This window comes from Rattus norvegicus, chromosome 9 (genome assembly GCF_021556685.1).
Source record: "Rattus norvegicus strain SHRSP/BbbUtx chromosome 9, alternate assembly SHRSP_T2T, whole genome shotgun sequence".
NCBI classification, from domain to species: Eukaryota; Metazoa; Chordata; class Mammalia; order Rodentia; family Muridae; genus Rattus; species Rattus norvegicus.
In genome coordinates this window covers 105,192,292-105,215,462 of record NC_141542.1, presented here as the reverse complement: position 1 = coordinate 105,215,462, position 23,171 = coordinate 105,192,292, and the positions used below count along the sequence as shown (strand labels likewise).

The 23,171-nt window shown below is 50.7% G+C and overlaps 1 protein-coding gene across 13 annotated transcripts in view; it reads right to left on the bottom strand.

The window, feature by feature from the left end:
* Nucleotides 1-23,171, bottom strand: part of Agap1 (ArfGAP with GTPase domain, ankyrin repeat and PH domain 1) — a 435,485-nt gene that overhangs the window by 386,870 nt on the left and 25,444 nt on the right. The window lies entirely within an intron of this gene.

Sequence of the window (23,171 nt, the reverse complement as noted above, 5' to 3'; positions counted from 1 at the left end):
AAATCAGCCATAGAATATGGGGAAATAAGTGTGTGTGCATGCACTCACACATAACAACACACACATACTTCCTTACACACTCACATTATTTCTCTCCCACACATTCTCACACACCCACACACTCTCTCATACACATGCACACACTTTCTTACAACTCACATTGTCTCTCTCTCATACACTCTCACACACCCACACACCCACACTCATGCACACTCTCACACTCACATACACACACATTCTCACACACTCACACACACATATATTCACACACACTCGTGCTCTGTCTGACACGCACACACATACATTCTCTCTCTCTCTCTCACGCACACACATACATTCTCTCTCTCTCTCTCTCTCTCTCTCTCTCTCTCTCTCTCTCTCACACACACACACACACACACACGCACACACCAGCATCTAAGAACCTTTGTCCCCCATATAAGTGTTCCAATATCACACTCCTGTATTAGCCGGGGTTCTCTAAAGAAACAGAACTGGTCAAATGAGTGGCTTACATGGTACTGCCTGGATAGTGCAACCATTGCTGTCTCCAGACTGAAGCCCCCAAGGATCCATAGCTGTTTACCATAGAGACTGGACGTCTCAGCACCCTGGTCTGGAGTCATCTGGGAAGACAAGCCTGCCGGCCCACACTGACCTCCAACCTCTAAAGGACCCCAGGCAACAAAGGTGCCTTCTTGGTGCTCACTAGCCTGGGAAAAACTATATTGCCAATTTCAAATAACACAACCCTTGGCTCAAACTCACTTCCTGATTCCAGTGAGGAGTAACAGCTGAGTGGATGCTGAGGACTCCAGCCAAAACCACACTCCAGAGACACGTCACCCAGGACAGCAAAGGGCCTAGGGAAGAGAAGGGCACACCCACGCCACAGCAGGTACATACTGTTGCTCAGTTCTACAGCAGGGCAAACAAACTTCCATGTCCCTGCTCTGTGGCCTTCACAGGCTGTCCTAGTCCCTTTTCTATTGTTATGGGGAGACACCATGATCAAGGTAACTCTTATAAAAGGAAGCATTTAGCTGGGGGTGGACCCTTGCTTACAGTTTCCACTTGGTCCATTATCATCATGGTAAGGAACATGGCTGCAAGTATGGTGCTAGAGCAATAGCTGAGGGCTACATCCTGATCAGTAGGCAGAAAGAGAGACTCTGGGCTGTCCCCAGCTTTTGAAAGCCCACTCCCAGTGACACACTTCCTCCAACAAGGCCACGCCCACTCCAACAAGGCCACGCCCACTGCAACAAGGCCACACCTTTTAATCCTTCTAATTCTTTCAAAGATTGCCACTCCCTAAGTATCCACATTTATGAGCCCATGGAAGCCATTCTCATTCTAACCCCCACATAGGGAGAAAGGTTATAGTGAGATGACTGTTTCCTGGGGCCATTGGTCTAATATAGTCATTCTCACATCCATCAGCTTCTGTGACTCTGTGTAAAGCTCATTACATTGTGAGGACCACAGAAGCAGGGGAATTAGGACCAGCACCCAAGAGCTAAGCAGGCAGCCATCCTGGGATCTGGAGCTAACATTACTGGCCTCACTAGAAACCTGGCTTTCCTCTGGCTTGGGTTCCTCACTCTCCACAAGCCATGTGTAACACAGGCTAGAATGCCACACTTCATCCTAAGAGCCTTGGAGAAGGTGGTGAGAAGGCAAAATAAACTTGGCTCATGTCCTAGGGTCAGCTCTCCTCTTTTCTGCAGCTACTGAAGCTGCAACCTAGACCACAGAAGGCAGCTGCAGGTCAAGGACAATCAGGGGCCAGGATTATCACAGGCCTGCTCAGTGGTCATCAGGGGAGTTTGCAGTGACCAGTCAGACTCACCAGGAAGCAGCAGCAACCTAATACGTAAGCCCAGAGCATCTACAAGTACACCTTTCTTCTCCCCTCAGGTCTCAATATACCTGCACCTCTTCAGAGAGACTTCCAGAGAGTCTCCTCACTGTCTAGTGCTCTCCTCCCACAAAGCATCCGCCATCCCCCAGCGCTCTCCTGCACACCATCCTCCCATCCCCCAGTGCTCTCCAGCACAGCATCCGCCCATACCCCAGTGCTCCCCAGCACAGCATCCTCCCATCCCCCAGTGCTCTCCTGCACAGCATCCGCCCATCCCCCAGTGCTCTCCTGCACACCATCCTCCCATCCCCCAGTGCTCCCCAGCACAGCATCCGCCCATCCCCCAGTGCTCCCCAGCACACCATCCTCCTACCCCCCAGTGCTCCCCAGCAGAGCATCCTCCCATCCCCCAGTGCTCTCCTGCACACCATCCTCTCATCCCCCAGTGCTCCCCAGCACAGCATCCTCCCATCCCCCAGTGCTCTCCTGTACCTTGTCCTCCCATCATCAGGCAGAGCTCTCCTCCTGCACAGATCCTCCCTCACAGCTCCTGTGATGAGCAACTGCCATCAGCCCACAGACAGACATATCAATGACAGCAGCCAGGTCTATGACGTTCTGCTTTGCAATGGTGTGTCACTTTTCCTCATTGTATAGGTGCACAGAGTAGGTGTCCTCCACAATACAACCGACCAATTTACCAGTTGATCTTCCCGGTTGATCTTCCCAAATCGGCCAGTACATATCTCATTCTGGTGACACTGAAATGGTGATTAACCCAACCAAGCTTCAAGAGAGGAGGATCACAGAACAAGTGAGGACAGACGTTCCTGACTGTGATTTAGGTCTACCTCCTCTGACGAATTCAGGGCCTTGTAAGTCCCACAAGGCCAGGATTCATATAGGACTCGTGGTGTTCGCTGGGAAACTACAGGAGGTAGAGCATACTGCATCTGCCTTCTTCACTTACAGTAGGGACCTCTCCCATGAGGTCTGGCCCCACCCACTCCACTGTGCTGGCTATCTGTGACTACCAGTGGAGTCTAGGCTACTGGAAGCCTTAATGTAGACACTCAAAATGGAGACTGCTGTGAACAAAGTGTCGGGGGACTAAGGAGGTAGGCAGCAGGCTTTCTGCATCACAGAAGGGAGGGAGACAGAGCACACTGCATGCAACAAGGACTGGGTCCTTTAAGAAGAGATACTCCTCCCAGGAGCGCGGATCCCTGAGGACATCTCCATCTGCAGAAGAAAACCCAGTTGGCTCAGCTCTGCCAGGTGCTGTGATGCTAGCCTGGGACCACACTATCTCCACCTTGAGAGCCCTCCCTGGCGCTACACCACCATACCAGGGCTCCCTTGGGCCTGGTGTCCAGACAGCTGAGAAGCTGCTCTTATCTTGGGGGCCTCCTCTGCAGAACACCTTTGCAGGATACCTCTGCTGTTTTTCTTTCTCTTTTTCCCCCCATTTTTTGAAACAGGGTTTCTCTGTGTAGCCCTAGAACTCTTATCTGTAGAGTAGGTTAGCCTCAAACTTACAGGGATCCACCTGCCTCTGCCTCAGAGTGCTGGGATTAAACACATGCACCCCCACTGTCCAGCTAACCTCTGAGATGGGGGGGGCATTTTATGGCAAACTCAAAAACACAGTCCCAAATGCATGAAGACTTGGTGGGGGCACCTGGGACTTCTGAGTCCTATAGAAGAGCATTCTTGCTTTATCTCTAGAGAATGGCTCAACAGTGGCTGTGGGTGGAGAGATCCTAGCTACAGAGCTGTGACATGGCAGCTTGGGTGGCTATGAGGCTTCCCTTCCTTCACAGGAGGACTCCAAGTCTGCCCTTGAATGCCCAGGTCTCAGGACTCCAAGTGTGCCCTAGAATGCCCAGGATTAGTGCCTGGCCCCACCCACCGCATGGCTGCGATAAAGAACTCAGACATCATAGGACATACAGACCGCACTGTAAATGTCATCCCCCCGACCCCTGCAAACTTCCCACATAAACATCCTGATTAAGCAGGCAGAGCTGGCAGTACACGTGCTGCCCAGACCATGCAGGGCACTAATTAAAACACAAAGCTCAAGAGCGGGCTCCTAATTGCCCTCGAATTAATGTACTTTCCCACAACTCCCTGCCTTCAACACACCTTTGTATGCCTGAAGATGGCTTCCCTTGGAGAGCTTCAGCAAGTCCCCTGCAGCCACCTGGAATTTGCTACCACAGTTCCCCTTCAAACTTATAATCCAGGTGACTCCAGGAAGAGACTCCATCTACCCAAAAAGGGGTCCCAGGAGGGCTGACCTCAGCCCAAGTGGGGCTCAAAGTAGTGGCCTGTAAGAGAGGTACTGATGGATCCAAGGTTAACTGCGCCCTGTACATTGGAAATGTGACTTCAACTGCCCATCCTGCAAGCTGCACTCATCTGTGCTATGACTGTCCTGCACAGCTCCTCTCCCTGAGTGAGCAAGCAAATGAGTCTGTCTGTCTGTCTGTCTGTCTGTCTGTCTCTGTCTCTGTCTCTGTCTCTCTCTCTCTCTCTCTCTCTCTCTCTCACACACACACACACACACACACACACACACACACACCCTAGGGTCTTCTCCCTCAGTTCCAACCAAATGCACAGTCTGGAGGGTCTCAATGGTCCTGCTGCGGCTCTGAGTGTAAATTGCTAACATACACCACCAGTGACGAGACTTCACCTCATATGGAGAGGCCAATGTTCCCAAAACATCAACCAACAGGACTGGCAGAATGGCTGGGAAGATTAAAGCCACTAAGCCTGACAACCTGAACTCAATCCCTAGATCTACACTGAACAAGAGCAGAGCTGACTTCCCTCTCCGGGTGTCCTCTGACCTCACATCTGCACCATGGCACACATTCACATGGGAAATATCAAATGAAACAAAAATTCCAAGCAACGGGACAGGAAGATGCTACAAATGTGACAGTGACAGAAATCAGTGACGAGTCCAGCATGAGCACCCAGGCTCCTGCTCTGAGCAGAAGGAAGACCTTAGCCCAAGTCCCAACCAATCCTCAGACAGGTGCTGATGCTACTGCAGATGAAAATTTTAGGGACAGGGTCTCACACTGAAGGCCAGGTTAGTCTCATAGTAATCCTCCTGTCTCAACCTCCCCCACGCTGGAATTACAGGCGTGAGCCATCATCCCCAGCTCTGCACCACTGTTCACAGGTAATGACTTCAAAGATAGAAGTGGCACCACCCAAAACAAAGACCAACTCTGAGTGGAACGGGGAACAGTAAGACCAGCCTCGTGAGCAGGAACCAATGTCAGTACTGTGGACGCTACCCACCAGGCGCTAAGATGTACACAGCACAGCTGCTGCTGCTGTTGTCGTTGTTGCTGTTATTGTTATTATTATTATTATTATTATTATACACAGAGAAAGACAGAGAGATGGAGACACAGAGACACAGCCAGAGAAAGGCACAGAGAGATACACAGAGAGAAAAAGAAAGCACGCAGTGAACAACAGCTGCCCACAGGCTTGCAGAAGATTAACCAGCAACCCCACTCCCTCTGCAGGGACTGAGAACAGGGGCTGGATTGGGAGGGCCCCACTGGCTGATGGATGCTCACATTCCCTCTAAACCTCAACCAGAACCCTTCTCCTAAGTAACGGGTATGCTCCTGAGACACCAATTTCATTGGGCCATACCTACAGGCTCCTCCAACCTTAGCATTATTAACTTCTAAGTATGCTTTTTATGCCAACCAATTTCACATACACACAGGCTCCTCCCAACCACCTCCCACCCTGGCATGATCTACCTCCTAAACCAGCCTCATCCAGTACAAGCTTCACACATAAAAGGTCTGCAAAGTATTATTTGTGTGGCCCAGCATTTCCAAATAACTACACCCGCCCCCCAAAAGAGTCATAAAGCATTCAGGCACTGCATGAGTTCCCAATGACCCTAGACTTCTTACTTCCCCACAGACATACAAGCCCCCTGTCAGAGCAGGGCAGATGCTTCCCCAAGGCAGGCAGGCAGGCACGCAGGCAGGCAGGCACGCAGGCAGGCAGGCAGGCAGGCAGGCAGGCAGAAAGCTTCTCCAGAGGATCATGTGCAAAGCAGACCAGCAGTCACAGGAAACAGGTAAACACAGGGCAGAGCCAGTTCTAATAACAAGGACTCCAGGCTGCACTCTGTTGCTTCCTCCTCTTACAAAAAAAGAAAGGGGGGGGGGGATAGCCTCAAGGAAAGAGAAGAAAGTGAGCTGGTTGGCCTTGGTGCGTGGCACTGCCTCTGAGACTAGATGTCACCTGTGGGTATCAGTCACATCAGTATCAAGGACAGGAGTTACTGGGCTGTACCCTGAGTTTGTACCCAAAGGGCAGAGCCATCCGAACTTTTCAACACTCTTCCTGTCTGTGTCTTGCTCTAAGATGGGCAGAAACAGCAGCCAGAGGCTAACCTGGGTAACCAGTAGTCCCTACCATGTATGCATCCTCAGACACACAGATGAGCATGGGACCCGCCTGGGCTCTCCGCTGCTCTAAGCACAGAGACCATAGCATCTGCCTGCCAGCTCCACTGCGAGCCCACCACCCTTGCGGACCTGGAACCTCTCTGTACTATGGGAACATGAGGGTGACTTGTACGGTGTGTCTAGGAGCTCACCATCATGGGGAAGTATGCAATTCCTGGAGAAAACAGATGTCCTATTGTCATACAAGTCATATGGTCACCACTGCAAGAGAACAAAGTGTGATAGTGTATTTCCAATACGGAAGTTCCGCAGAAGCGCCAGGGGCTTCGGATAAGTAGGCGGCACAGAGGGTCTGCTGCCCCAGTACTGCTTCCACTAACCTGCTTGTCTGAGTCTTCTGGCTACCCCTCATGCAAACCAAGGTTTTCCTGAGGTGGAAATAAAGGCAGCAGGCTACCCACCTCAGTCTATGCACGGAGGGGAAGCAGTGTTACATGCACAGGGGATGCATCGGAGACTGTCCCCCTCTCAGAAGCCAACAGTGGTGAAGAGGAGGAAGGAACTGTGATTGGGAATTCCAGCCCAGCTATCTCTCATCTATGCACTGGACTTGCCAGGTATTTTCTAGGTTGGCATCTGGTGCCGTAAGGTCTTAAGATAAACCCCCATTTCAGCGCTCTCAGCCTCCAGCACCAGTCACTATGATGTAGGGTCCCGTTCCTCACACTGTGACAGTATTCTGAGCAAGCCCCATGCAGAAAGCCAGACACACTGACGTGCCATGTTAAGGACAGTGGGTGGGAAGCAGAGGGGACACTCAGAAATGGGTACTTAAATCCTGCTCCTCCATCCAGGCTTCTCTACGGCAACACAGGCTTTCCCTATGCAGGACTGAAACTCCCCAGCCTGCTGTTTCACAGACCTCTGCTTAATGTCCTAGCATGGCTTAGCAAAAACACTGGGATAGCATGTGCAGATTCCCTTACTGTTCTACAGAAATGTTCAGACACCCGGGATGGGGAGGCAGAGACGGGGCCCAGGCATGTTCTCTAGAGCTACAGGAGGTCGGAAACAATTCACATGCCAAGAAAGGGTCTTGAAGAATGAGGGATGCCTGGCAGAGGGAACCTGAGGACCCACCATCACAGCCTGTGGGAGTAATCTGGCAGAAAGCACTGCTCTGGCCCACTGTTCATTATCTCTGTCCCAGCCTTTCAGGTTATCATCCTGAACCCTCTCCCCACAAAGCATGGATACACTCATGCACATCCTAAAGCCAGACACATGCTACCAGAGACACCAAAGACATTTCACCCTCCCTCGTCCATCCAAGAACACAGGCTGACTCTGCAGGCCACGCAGACTGACATCTGTGTCAGTCCAACCCTCCAGGTTCTGCCTGCCCCACGGTGCCAAGACCCTCCCTCACTTCTTGCCTCATCAGTCAATCATCCATCAAGTGGGCTGGGGCTCAGATGTGTGCTAAAAGCAGTCAGGAACTTTCAAGACCCGAAGAGCCCAGGTGACCCTACCACCAGCAAGGACACACACTCTACAGATAGATGTCCAGCAGCCTCGGAAGCAAATGGCTTCAAGAACCTGATGACTGACTGAATGGGAGTCAGTGAGCAGGAGAAAACCGGCCACCATTCCCTGCTTGCAGGCCCAGGCAGGCTTCAGCTCCTAGAGTACATCTGTGCCCTAAGAAGACAACCAGTGGAGCTTCCCACACTAGCCCTGCAGGACTTCACTAGGAGCAGGATGGATGCACGGCTCCCCTAGACCCATCAACAGATGGGGCCAGACTGTGCTCACAGCCTGACTGTGTGAGCAATAATGTGGTCTGTCTGTCCGTCTGTCTCCCTCCCTCTTTCTCTCCCTCCCCCCCCTCTCTCTGCGCACGCACGTGCACTATGGTGTATGAGTGTATGGTGTATGAGTGGTCCTATGCATACAAATCCAGGGCAGGACATCCATTATGTTCCTCCATTGCCCTCTGCACACTACCAAAAGACAGGGTCTCTGGTTGAACTAGAATCTCACCATTTCTGATAGGCTGATCTAAGATCCACTTATCCCCACCTTTTAGTACGGGCTTAAAGGCTCATGTGGCCATGCCCACCCAGCTTTTTACTCAAAGGGCTGGAAACTCGAACTCAGGTCCTCATGCTTTGCCCAGTGAGTCATCTCCCAGGCCCCAATCTGCACCACTTCAGTATAACAAAGTGCATGGAATCGTTTTAACTAACACCATTACTGTTAGGAGCCTCTGAGAATGATGCTCACTGGGCAGTTCTGGGGTGCCCACATTACACGTGCACGGTCACACTTCCACCCTACAGATTGCCATCTAAACCTCTAACGGGCAGTCACGGGGTAAGAAAAGATAGGCCTAGACAACGGGCTAACTGTGATCACCATGGTAGCACAGACTGAGACGGAAGCAATTGGACTGAAGAAGGGAGTGGAAGGAGGAAGGGAAGAAGGCAGGGAGGGACGGATGGTTGGACAGACAGATGGACTGACCAGGCTCTGTGAACTGTACTAACTTAGCCAAGCTTAGTTACAATTATAAAACCTTCTGCCCACGGAAACACTGTAAAGTAAGCAGAAGACGTTAGCAGGTCTGAAGTATCTGAAGTACGGGACCAAAGACCAAAGGCCTCCCCGGAATCCGCATTCCAGCGGGACGCATAGTCCCCCTAAGGTAGACTGGAAATTCAGTCCAACGGCTCGGACTGGGAGGGCCTGCAAGAGAATTTCCGGCTACAGAGAGAACTTCAGGTTCAAGGGCATCTATAATGGGAGGGGTGGTCCAGCAACCATGTCCAGTTCCACCAGGTACAGGGCACACCAAAGCCCCAGGGGGCAGAGACCAGATGCTGGATAGTCAAAATAAACAGACAAAGGGGTTTGAAGGCTGGCCAATCAGTAAGGACATTTGTCCCAGCCTCTGGCTTAGGAAAAGATTATGCATTTTTCAACCTCCAAGGAACTGTCAGGACCACAACACACACACACACACACACACACACACACACACACACACACACACACACAGGCAAAAGTACCCTGTCCTTCTACTGGCCTGAGAGAAACCAAGCAGAGATGCTGCTCAGGGAATAAATTCAGCCACTGTTGGGACTCAGGCCCTCCCAAGCCAGCCAGGACTGAACACAGAGCAACAGAAACCACAACTTGCATCCTGTGCCTGGAGGTCCTGCTCCATCCTGCCTGTGCCAGTCTCCACCCAGTTTCAACAGCCCAGGAGGAGCAAATGGGTTCTCCCAGGGAAACCACACTTCAAGCTTCTGATCACTCAGAAAGATGGGTAAGTCCTTCACACACGCCAAAGTGTCATTTCAACTTGTGAGCATCTTCCCTGCGAGCCTCACAGACACGTCCATCACTTGGCATTCAAGCACGATGTCTTAAATAAAGGTTTGAGTGACCTGGCAGTCAGCACTCAAGGACTAGGGACAGAGCAGGCCCAGCCTAATGTGGGTCATGAGGGTGTCCCAGACAACAGATACATGACTCCTATGTGAGGCTAGAGAGTCATGTGGTCTTGTGGGTCACAAACCCTTTGGTGGTCACATATCAGATATCCTGAAGACATACATTATGATTCATAACAGTAGCAGAATTACTGTTATGAAGTAGCAGCGAAATAGTTTTGTGGTTGGGAGTCACCACGACATGAGGAACTGTATTCAAGGGTCTCAGCGTGAGGAAGGTTAAGAACCACTGCCCTCTAAGAATGCAGAGGCAGAGAGGCAGGGCCCTCTAATCAGGGCGGACACACTGAGGTGGCTGAGCTGACACGGAAGTACACTCCGCTCTTCACCCTTCTCTGCTGTCCGAACCTGAGGTAAAGCTGTAGGCCAGGGGGAGATCTAAGCCATCCCATGTGACCAGGCAGGGCTGCTCCTCTCGTCTGGATGCTCTGACACATCCTGTCTTTTGGGTTCAGACATGAGTGAGACCACTGTCAAATCCCTGGCCTGAGTCCAGCTTATTCAGCACAGCATGACCCCACAAAAGCAAGTGAACCACAGTGGGGCCTTTTATCCCAAGTAATGGCTGCATTTTAGTGTGGGTATTTCTCACTGATGCTCGGCCCCCAGCTCCCTGAGCCAAGAAAGCCCCCACTCAGAACCTGTGGGTCATACTGAGCTTCCATGGCTGGCATGACAACTGGCCTTTGAGCCTACCTATGCCCCACTACCTCTTTTCTTCAGGGAAACCCTGGGGCACTTCGGCCTGGGCAGGACCACACAATGTTCCCGGGATCTACAGTGGTTCAACTGGCTCAACAGGTCCCAGCCCTCCTGAACAGGAGATCACATCCCATGGCAGGAACTCGGAGGAAGTGCTCCCAATCCTAAAACCACAGCCAAAAAAATAAAATAAAATAAAACCACCACTGCAATTTGACCCTCCACTCTGGTGGCCAGGATCACACAGGTGAAAGTAGGTCTGGGTTATCTCTTTTAAGAGCCACTGAGGTGATTGTTAGAACAGCTGTGGGGAGGGGCAAGCAGGAGAGAGAGACACAGGAGTAACATCCCCATCTGCAGTGAGGTTGAAGGTCATGAGTCTGCAAGGCTTTGGGAGCTGTTCACAGTTCAACAGTAGTTATGTATCTATACTCCCAGCACTCCTTCTGCACAGTGAGAGGCAGAGGCAGGAGAATGCCCACAAGCTCAAGGACCATCCCACCAGTGTACACAACAAAGCAGCAAACAAAAGACCCAGAGTCAAACAAGGTGGAAGGCGAGAACCGACACCTGGGACTGACCTCTGACCCTCGACATGCATGCACACAAACTTAAAAAAAAAAAAGTCATACTGAAAATCTTCTCAGAGTAGCACATTTTTAAATGCTTTCGAATGCTAGGTACAGGGTTTATAAGCTTTTTTAAGCTTTGAGTGTTCAAATCAAACACATTATCAGATGGTTTTGAAGGGGTTCCACATGGGTCTAGGGATTTCCTGCTACTGTTAGGTGAGCATTAACCTTTATTTGAGGCAGTAGAGGTTCACAGCTGATGGGCTCTTCTAATCTACTGCAGGTGGACAGGGTGAAGCTGCAGGTGGACAGAGTGAGGATGCAGGTGGACAGGGTGAAGCTGCAGGTGGAGCTGCAGGTAACAGGGCCCACTGATGCTTCCTGATCATGTAAGGACTCTGCTCCAATGGTCTCCAGGAAGGGCTCTCTGAAGCCTAAGACCCAGATCCCAAGCCCTAAGCCCTGTCTGACAAGAACCCTGAGGGCCTCCACCTTCACTGCACTCTGCTCCCCAGGCCCCACTCTGAAGTCAAATGCCATGAACGAAAGAGAAGGACATGAAGTAGACCCACAGTGCTGCCCTAACTGCAGCACCCTGTTTCCACGGAGAATATCAAGCTCTCACTTGCCAAGTTAGGTCCTCCCTTGCAAAGGACCAGGGTTCAATTCCCAGCACCCACATGGCAGCTCACCAACTATGTAACTCCAGTTCCAGGTGATCCAACACGCTCACACAGACATAATAAAGGCAAAACAGCAGTGCATATAAAATAAATAAAACTTTTTTTTCTTTTTTCTTTTTTTCGGAGCTGGGGACCGAACCCAGGGCCTTGCGCTTGCTAGGCAAGTGCTCTACCACTGAGCTAAATCCCCAACCCCTAAATAAAACTTTTTTAAAGCGTCGCCTCTCATCCATCATCATCACCATCATCATCGTGATGCAGTCATTAAAAGAACAGGACAGAACCACCTGGAAGTCGCACTGTGAATTTCTCCATTGGAACGCTACTCGGCACTAACTGTGAAAAGGACAGGTACATGAAGCATGGCCGATCACCCACAGCCACAGTTAGCCAAAAGCGAAACACCAATGAGGTTGCTCTTAGGTAAAGCTTTCAGAAACCCGGGCAAATGAGGCAGACATATCCATTCGTGGAGAGGTGGGACGTGACAAAGACCTGTGGGAAGGGGGACACAGTAATTCCATGGACAGGAGGTACTTGGGACAGTGGAAGCTTCCAGAAAGCATGCATCACAGCATCCTAAAAAGGACAAAAACTTCACAGTGAGAGGCAGGAGCCCTCCTCAGGTGACCGCAAGTGTGATGGTTTGTATATGCTTGGCCCAGGGAGTGGCACTATTTGGAGGTGTGACCTTGTTGGAGTAGATGTGTCACTGGGTGTGGGCTTAAGACCCTCATCCTAGCTGCCTGGAAGTCAGTATGCTGCTAGCAGCCTTCAGATGAATATATAGAACTCTCAGCTCCTGCGTGCACCAGGCCTGCCTGGATGCTGCCATGATCCCACCTTGATGATGATGGACTGAACATCTGAACCTGTAAGCCAGCCCCAATTAACTGTTGTCCTTATAAGACTTCCCTTGGTCATGGTGTCTGTTCACAGCAGTAAAACCCTAACTAAGACACCAAGGGAGACAAGTCCCTCAAGCTGGGCTCTGCTGTTAAATAGGAAACTTCCCTAAGAGGTCGGCTACTTGCAATCACTACTCTCTGCCCTCAAGCCCGTCTTTACTTCTGTAGTGTTTTTACAGTTCTGACATCAACGTTGTCTGAAGCAGAGACAATCCAATGGTGTCCTGAAAGTTCTACCAGAGAAGATGCCAGTCCTAAGAACACATTTCTCCCTAGTGTTCACAGTGGGGTGCTGATACATCAGCAGCTCCCAGGTACACGGGGCTTCCAGGCCCAATAGGAACACCATCTAAACTGAGAAACCGTAGCAGCTGAGTCTCTCTGCTTGTGTGTATGAGCTCGTAAAACCTGCACTCTATAACCCTCCAATCAGATATGACCATGCTTTTCTCTTAACCTCCTATCAGTTTTCAAAGGCTGTAATAAAGTAATAAATGGCTCAAAAACCATTTTCTACAAATGCAAAATGGGGAAAAAAAGGTTTTAAAATACTGCAATAAACATTGAGTTTTGAAAGTATTTTTCCCTGGTATTTTTGACTCCTTTTGGTAACCCAACTGTCACACTAAGATTCTCTAAGTCTTGCACTGGACACTAAATACCACCTGGAATAACGACTTCAAAAAGGTCCCTAAGAAAGAGACCCCATCAAAAGGAAGGAACTGTGCTTGGGAAGGAAGGGAGGGAAGTAGGTAGGTTATCCTCAGATAAGCAAAGGAGGCTCAGCCTTCAAGGAGGAAGACAGAAGGTTGACCTCAGTGGGAAGAATCACCCATTTTCTGCCTCCTGCCCTCTACACTACACAGACGACAGAGAGGGAGCTCTGGGCTCAGGTGCCATCCCCTCTCTCCTCTCTACAAAAACAAGACACACAGAGTCGCACCTGAATGGCTGAGACAATGCCTTCTGGCAGTATAATCTGGCAGCCTGGTAGACCAGGGCCTCAAACAGAAAAAACACTCGTCCGTCCTACAGACACACAGTGTGCCTACTCTGGAAACTCAGACCCACACATGAGATCTGTGTAACTATAAACATGCCCAGAACCTTACTGACATCTCCATATCACAACACAGAGAAGATCCTGTTATCATTTCCAACACAGACTCTCGTGTGAGACAGGCTGGCCTCAAACTTGCCATGTACCTGGACATGACCCTGAGACCTCTGATCCTCCGCCTCCAACGCACTGGGATTAGAAGTGTGCACCAGCATACCCACCCAGTTTACACAGCACTGGGATCGAACCTAGAACCTTACAACTGCACTTTACCGACCCGACCTCCCTACATATCCAGCTCTGGTTTAGATTGCATAGCAAATCTCTGTCCTTGGGGAAAAGAAAAGGCACAGAGTGGTCAACAGTTATGACCGCACCAGACATATTCACAGCTGCAGAAAATATGAACTGCAGCTGATGGAACACCATTCTGTGTGGTTGGTATATTAGACAAAGACGCGGAGCCTGCTATTTGAGGGAAAGTGTGCCCGCTTTTCTGATGACAGCACAAACTCCTCGACGTGGCTAAGTTGACTTAACAGCACGCTAATAAAAGACGCACAGGAGAGGAAGAAAGCAAACAGAAGCACGGGTGACTGCAGCAAGCCCCCAGATCACTCGCCCACTTCAGCCTTAGAAGTCCCGTGGCACACAGCTGGCAGATGGCCAAGACGATACTGGATGGACTCAGAGTCCAATGCTGTCAGGGAACACTTCCCCCACGACTCAGCGATGCAAGCACCAGTAACACAGAGAAGGAAAGCGACCCTTCTTTCTTACAGCAGCGGCATGGCCCTCAGTGTCCTCCTTTTACACAGAGGCAATAGGGAGCTAGAACTGGGCCGGAGCATGGCGTGACTATGACACTGCCCTGTCTCCACCCACCAGGGTCCACTCCACCCTCTATGCCTCGATGTACCTGAGACCCCATATCACCTGGCCACATGGCATCCCTGAGCACCTCAGACCTTTCCTGCTAACAACACTTGAAATTTCCTCAGACCCTGTGCCTGGAAGCCCCAAGCATGGGGCATGGCTGTCCTTGGCGGCCTCTGAAGAGTTCTAGTTAGGCATGCATCTTGAGAGCCGCTCAACAGGGAAAGAATGACTAAATGGACACAGCGACAGATGAATGGACAGAGGAATCGTATACCTCCTATCAGCTTGTCATTGGCTCAGTGACCTGCCAGTCTGTGGAGCTGGAAAGTGGGAGGGCAGACGAGATGTGGGCTAAGAAGGAAGGTAGTCTCCACGGCTTAGCAAAGATGGCAATTGAACTTAGAAACCACGCCATGAGGACACCTCGTAGGAAACTCAGACGAAGAGCCAGATCTCGTTCACTGCAGCCTACAAGCACCAACACCTCAGCCTGCCCAGTGTGGGAAAGTAGGGTGTATCTACAGTCACAAAGCAGAGGACTACACACCACACATGCTACCAGGTGCAACACACACATGCAACTGTGTGCAATACACACGTGCAGTCTGAGCGGGTGCTTACTTAGTCAAGAGGGCCTCCAACAAGACAGACACCCAAACCTCCCCACAGAAGAGACAAAAACAAATAGCTTACATGGAGAATGTTAGCCTCCACCTGCCCTTAACTGACCATTAGAACAGGGACGAAGGGAGACAGATTATTCCAACCAGGGATGAAATACCAAGGGCAAGAGAAAAATGAAACAAGATACATAGATCAGCCTTACAAAGCTAGGCACACCCAGGGACACAGAGGGACAGCAACAGAAACCAAGATGACCAAGTCCTCCCCTGCAGGATACAGAGGGAAGCCCTCCCCAAATTCCACAGTGCCTGGAAGGCTAGGTCAGTTCAGGGACCAGGCATGCCTCTCACTACCAGAAGGTTCTGGAAAGTGGATATGCAGAGGCTTCTCAAGCCCACCGTGTGCCACTTATTAGGCATGAAAATAGAAGTTTTGCTCAAGCCGGCAGAAAGGCATCTCTGTAGGAAATGAAAGTGTCAAACCACAAAAACCATGAAAGGCCTGAGCTGGGAGGCAATGCCTGCCTAGTATAGGCCGGCCCGGGGCTTTGAGGAACCCTTTACCACCTCCCCACTCCTTACTGCCTGCAGTGCAGAACAGAGAGAGGGAGGACACGGAGGACGACGACTTCATCACCTGTGTTTTCACATCCCAAATACCATCCTAAGATCAATTCCTCCCACTCCTCAATGGGGGGAACAGGCAGGCAAGTTCTGACTTCGTTTACCAGCGGCTGACATAACGAGGGTCTTCAATAAGCTTGCCCACTGGCGCAATACTTCGCTTTCGTGAGCTCAGCTCCTCCTGGAGGCTCAGGTGCACACCTGCGTACATTGAAAGGCTGGCTCAGCTCAGATGAAACAGGCCCAAGGCTGGCTCCAGCATCATCTCCCCCAGAGAGAGCAGAAGCCACCTAGGCAGGTCCCAGGACTAGGCGAAGGGGTGTGGGGGTGCCGCCTACAGCTGGCTCAAACAGGTGTCCTTAGTGGCCGAGGCTTCCACATCTCAAGCACACCTGCCTGACTCCTAGAAGGAAGAGGGCATTTGCAGAAAAAAAAGCATCCTGGGACTGCTCCCTGGAGCAGGTGTTTGCTTCCCACCGCCACTCACTTGGGGCTGGAGAACATATCAAACCCGCCCAGGCATCCTGGACATGGAAGGAGGAGGCTAGAACCCAAAGGCCCTAACAGTTGAGAAGAAGCTCTGCTGTCCCCTACATTAAATGACACAGGACACAGGTAAGAAGATGTTCTGCAGTTCCTCACATTGTATGAGACACTGCTTCCTTGGGCTCCCCTACTGCTTTGAAAAGGGACTGTTGGTACCCTTGTACCACAGAAGGAAGAAAACGGACAGCTTATCCCTGAGAGGTTACGGGCAGTGGGCATGTATTAAGGCCAAACTAATTTACAGATGGATGTGCATACAGATAAACTGCTATCCCTCTAAGCATCAGGGACTTCACAGTGTGTGCGACCTCGAGCTGAAGTGCTTTATGGAGACCAAGCCAATCAACCTAATGCTGACTGGAACCAGCCAAACCCCACCAGATCGGTGAGCACGGCAGACTTACAGACACCAGAGACAGAACCCCAACTCCATAGGAAGTGGACGCTTAGGTAAACGAGAGCCCTCTGGGATGCTGACTACCAATGGCAAACGCCTGGCCAAAGCCCTGCATAAGAAGCTCTCACTCAGCTCTCCCGTGCCACTGCAATGTAGCAGAGGGCACTCAATTCCCTTCCCCTTCCTTCGCCTCACACACATTGGTAAGCCAACTGTCTGGGTTTGCAGAGAACCACGGAGTAAGCCCTTGGCCCACCACACCCTGCAAGGCCTAGAATCTAGAGACTGACTGCACTACTCATAGGGAGACAGAAAGCCATCCAGACCACGCTTGCCCCAAGGTCCTATGGTACACACTGTGACAACACTGGCGGGAAGTGACAACACTGGCGGGAAGGGGGTGGAAAGTCCCCCACCACCACATGCTATAGAAATGCTACGTGCAGCACATAAGCTCAAGTCAACAGAGCCTAAGCAACTAGTCCTCCTGGCCCTCCAACACCCCAAAGCCAATATACTCGCCACTGCCCCCACCCCCAAAATGATTGCTTCCAGCACCAAGGTTTGAGGTGGGAACTAACCCCACAAGCCCAGCTAAGAACTCACCCACGAGGGCGTACATGTCAACTGCTCGTGGTGAGAAAGCCGAAGGATGACTCCCGCTGGCCTCCCGCACAGATCCCATGTGCAGCCTTCCTCCTTAGAGACCCGAACCTTAACAACAGAGTAAGAGTCCTGTCCCCGTGCTTCACCTCAGCCAAGAGGAAAACTCTCCAACTTTCTGAGCAAAACTTTGATTCTAATCCTCAGCACAAACGCCACTCAGTTCCTAATCATCTAACATACCTCTAGACGGTGTTAATTAGGCAGAGTAACGGCCAGACATGTTTCCCTAAACTTTCTACTTCTCTGATTCAGAAAAATTAGTCATTAAGCTTTCTTATGTAATTGCCTATTAAAATAGGCCTGATTTCCTGCCTGCCACAAACGCTCAGAGCCTCGTGAAACATACAAAATGGAGAGTCAAAAGCTTCTTTCATCTGGAGGTGGATGGCTATGGCTTCCGGTGAACTTGGCCACTTCGTTTCTCCACAGACGCACAACCAGGGTTGGCGCGCACCCCTGATGGTCCTAACTGAAACAATCGTGACTGCATCACCACGTCTCCACCAGGCCCCGCTGCAGGAGCCATGGGCTGTAGGGTTTGTTGGGTCTTTTGTTTGGTTTTTGTTTTTGTCTTTGTTTTCATTGGTAGTGGTCTTTCCTTCCCCTTTCTAAAGATTGGTAATAATTTACTGATATTCACTGATTTTTTTTCCCTTTCAAGCAAACAATAGTGTAACTAGTCTGTGTAGCATGAAGCCAAGAAAAGCCAAACTTCAGAGACATGGAAGTGGGTAGAGAGACTTTCGGACTCAAGATTGGGTACCACACCAGGTACGGAAGGCCTCAGCCTGGAGGCACCCCTCCCGCTGTGTTCCAGGTCATGTGATGTACAAGACCAGAGGAAGGGGCAGGGCAGATGGGTGACCTTAAGTTTTCCTTTCTTGGCTTTTTTTCCTTACAATTTATTTATTATTTTGTATGTGAGAGTGTTTTGATTACACGTATGTCTATGTACCACAGGTGTGCCTGGTGCCTATGGTGGTCAGAGGAAGGTGTGAGGTCCCCTGGAACTGCAGTTGTGAATGGTTGTGAGAAGAGTCCTCCGATCCTTTGCTAGACCAAGCGCTCTTGCCCACCACCCAATCCATCTGCTCTCTTTCCCCCTTTCAAATCTTAACCTTTGTCACTTCTCACCAAAGGTTGACATCTTAGGCTGAGTCGGTCTCTACACAACCACGTGACTGAACACCATGCGGCCATGATTAAAGCAAACTAGTGAGGAAGGTACTAGAGAACAGGTAAGCGTCGCCCGTGACTACAGGGACACAGTCACTCCACTGCACAAGGCCTTCCACTAACACAGTGGTGGAAAGCAGAAAGCACCACAGTCAGTCAGAGCAGCTGCTCCAGCCACCAGGTGACTGCTCTATAACTTAGGAGGGCCCCTGTCTTCAATTAGTGTGTAAAGCACATCACAATCAAAAGGAAAGAACTCATTTCCCAAAAGTCCTTTTCATGGTCAACTCTACCATTTCTCCCACATTTGCTTTCCTGTTTAACTCCTAAGCATACACCAGGTCCTGCCTGAAGTCCTGTTCACTTCTTGCAGATTTGGGTTCTCTTGGGTCTCCATTGGGACAAAGCCAACAGAGAAACGAGTCTTCCAATGCCCTTCCTGTCCCGGCACAAGGAGACAGGCTTGAATCACTATGGAATCCCCAGGAAGAAGGTATCTGGAGGCACTGGTGGTAGGGGCTCGGCTCAGCACCATGTGGCAGATGAGAATGAGAAGCACCAGGCAGGACTGACAGACAAGACAGACTGGCTTCCCGTAACTATGAAGTCAGTCTGAGGTGGGATACTTGAGTCTGTCTGGCTGGGGAAACTGCAGAAATGAGCTAGACTTCTCCCTGCAGTCCCAGCAAGCCCCAGGGAAGGCCCAGCCTCCACAGCACAATGCAGAGCTGACACAGGGAGAGACAGAGAGAGCACAGAGCATCTCGCCTTGGATGATGAGAGCAGGCAGAGACTGCCACATTGGTCATCTAGTGCTGAGCTAGCTGTGTATACACAGAATATAAACACCTGTTTGTTAGAACACTGTAGTGCAGGCTGGTCCCAACTCACTACTAGCTCTGGCTATGCTACAAATCATCCTCCTTGTGTTGGGATTGCGGACATAAGCAGCCACAGTGGCTAAATAATGTGATTTGTATTTTTTTATTTTTTAGCAATTACCTACAATGTCAGTACCCAAACGACAATGATGGAAGCGGTGGGTATGCAGCTGAGTCTCAGGTATGATACCATCAGCAATCAGAAGGAGGACAGGAGGATCACCATGAATTAACAGCTTGCGATACATGAGTTCAGGCTAGCACAGGCTAGCAAGGGCTAGCAAGATTCTGTCTCAAACAACAACAAAAGAAAAACTTAAACATCGAAACTTTGCCTAGATAAGAAACATCTGTTCACCTAAAAGATGGCAGAGAAACTGGTAAAGAAGCTGTGTTTGCAGGGCCAGTACCACAGAACCCTATGCCCTAGGGTGCAGCCAGGGACTCTGCAAGGACATGCTCAGACACCACAGCACTGTGTGGGGAAATGGGAAACGCTAGGTTCAGGGAAACGCTAAGCTACTGGTGTTTCCCCCAGGTCTCTATTCCAAACAATCATACAACGAACACAAATTACAGACATTTAGAATAACAGCATATTTAAAATAACAGGATGGCTCGACAGACCGCAGTAATTGAGGGCTATTGTTCACGGCATTCTGCCCCCTTATTAGTACCATCTTGATTGAGGTCAATTTCGATGCATAGCTACCCACACCTCCACACTGAGAATCCCCAGATCCGCCTGGCTGGTGGCTCCTTGGAATTCTCCTCCAATCACACACCAGCTACCAATTCCGGTTTCCAAGGGATTTACCCAGGTCTGCCTGGTCCCTCTAGGCTTAGGGCTTGACAGGAACAAAGCAGTAACACACAGTGACTGCAGCATCACAGACTCACTCATGCCCACCCAAGTTCAACAGCGTCCCATTCAGAGGAAAAGCAAGCACGCAGACCTCCACCCCAAAGTGGAGCCCTCGGTACTTCCCCAAACGACACACACACCCATTTGTTCCTTTGCTCAACTCATCAATGGCTGAGGAGCAGTTATAAAAACCTAACCTAACAGACTGGCTGGCCGTGCCTATTCCAGGGCCCCTTGGTCACCTCTTCATTAACATAGTCACCTTGTAGTTTGCTTGTAAGATAAGGGTTTTTTATTTCCTTCTTCAAATACTGTTCACAGAAGGCTCATTAAATCTTTGTACGCAGATTTTCAAGAAGGTTACACTTCTCCAATGATCACCCCTCCATTCAAAGACAGAAACTGAATCCACACACTCCGGAGGCTTGAGCCACCCTTGGCCTTCCTAGGGCAGGAGGCCCAGCACACCAGAGGCACCCAACGCCTCCCCACATCCTCCTTCCAGGAAGGTCACAGGGTGAAGAACCTGCAGCCGGGGCCCTGCCTCAGCACACCTAGAGAACCCAGCTATGCCCGGCCATCGGCTCTAAGCACCCGCACTACACAGCAGCCCTCATGGCAGAGACATGTGCCTACTGTCACATCAGTATCTAGCGTGACTTTCCAAAACAGGCACTGACATAAACACAAATGTAAAATTAAACCAGGAGGGAGGGAGGGAGGGAGGGAGGGAGGGAGGGAGGGAGGGAGGGAGGGAGGGAGGGAGGGAGAAATTGAAAGTAATCAATCTCAATTTTCTTTGCCCAAATCCTGCCTGTCTCATCTACTAACTGTAAGAAATTTACCCCTGACGTTTTAAGGTGACATTCACATTCTGCAAACTAGGAGGAAACGTATGATAGATATTTTTAATGAAAAATCCTATTTTGCAATGAAGACATCTTACGTACAGGGTTTCTCCAGACTTTAATAACTCCTTGGCCAGCAATATCCAAGAACCAGGATCAGTGGGATGGATCAGTGGATAAAGTGTGTGTTACACAGGCATGAGTACCAGACCTCAGATCCCCAGAACCGAAGGCTGGCTGAGTATGGCAGCCCACGTGGAATCCCAGCCCACAGGGCAGTGAGCAGATACATCTGTACCACAACAGGCCTGACCGTCCCTAAGTACTGCTGGACTCAGGGTCTGCTGCTTAATTACGGACACCCAAGTTCATGGTATCAAGGGACCATGGTGCTGTCCACACCAGTGACTGCCAACTGAGCCAACCAATGAAGCCCCTTCAGCATGACCCATACCCTATAACCCCCACCCCAAGCTCAGAGCAAACAGCTATCCTCACTGTCACTGAAGAGAGGGGAGAGCAAGGAGTAACCCATGAACCCTGGCCAGGTCACGCAGGGCTCAGTGGGTCATTTAATTCCAGGTGTGGCAGCATAGCAATACAGCACTTAGGTGGCTTCTCTAATACAGGAGTTCAAGGCCATCCTGGGCTACACAGTGAACTCTAAGCCAGTTTAATCAGATCCTGTCATCTTTCCTGAACACAGAATACTTGTGGGACCTCCCTAAGGACAAATCCTTACCCTAACCCTAACCCTCTCTGACAGACTGGGAGAGAACAATTCCCAAGTGAATTCACAGGGAGGGTTGGAGAGGGGAGGGAACTGGGAACATGGGGACAGCTCCACCCTGCTGTGGGCAGAGAACAGAATCAAGGAGCTGCTGTGGGTAACTTGTATTCGCCCTGCTAACAAATCATCCCCTTCCCCAAACACTCCAACTACCAAGAGGCTCCAAAGGTGTGAGGTGGCCAGAAGTGCACAGGAAGACAAAAGACCACCTGTGACTCCCAAGAGGCACCGGACACTTCATGCCCACCTCGTTACATCTGACTGCCAGTGTCCACCAGGAGCCACAAGCTGAAGCCCTAAGCCCCAGGTGATATTAGTAGGACTTCAGGAAGTGACCATGTTTACGTGACGCCATGGGAGAAACAAGCACCACACTTTCTCTCTCTCCCTCTCCCTACCACTTAAAGACACAGCAAAGAGCCAAGGCCCAGAAAGGAGTCCGCCCAAGGAGCTGCGTCTCCCAGCAGCCTGACCTTTGATCCCCCCGCCCCCAAGTCTCCCGGAAGGAGAAATCTGTGGCTGTTAAGTCACTGCTATGACAGTCCACACAGATGAATACACCCACACATCTCCATGCCAGCCACCAATCCCAAATGTAAGCAGAACAACCCACCCTTCCCCGCCCCTGCCCACCAGCTGCCCAGAGATGCAAGACAGTCAAGAGAAATACTGGAAAGATTCGGCCTTAGAACCAGGCTTCGGCTGCACCTCCACACAGCTACAGAGAAAACAGGAGCAGGCTCAAATACCATTGCTGCTGCTGCTGCTGCTGCTGCTGCTGCTGCTGCTGCTGCTGCTGCTGCTGCTGCTGCTGCTGCTGCTGCTCCTCTTCCTCCTCCTCCTCCTCATCTTCCTCCTCCTCCACAGGTTCCTGTCCCCATTCTGCCGTTTCCATGCTCGCTCACTCAAGAGCTCTCTCTGCCTTCTCTCACCAGTCACACCCTCTCCTTGTAGGAATTTCAAGCTTCCACAGGGTGTTATGGGACTTCTGTCCTGGGTTTCTCCCTTTACAAATCACCAATGGCAGAGCAAGTATGATTCCATCAAAGTCCAACCTAGACTTACTTATAAAGCACATGAGTGGCCCCAAAACGGCCACACCA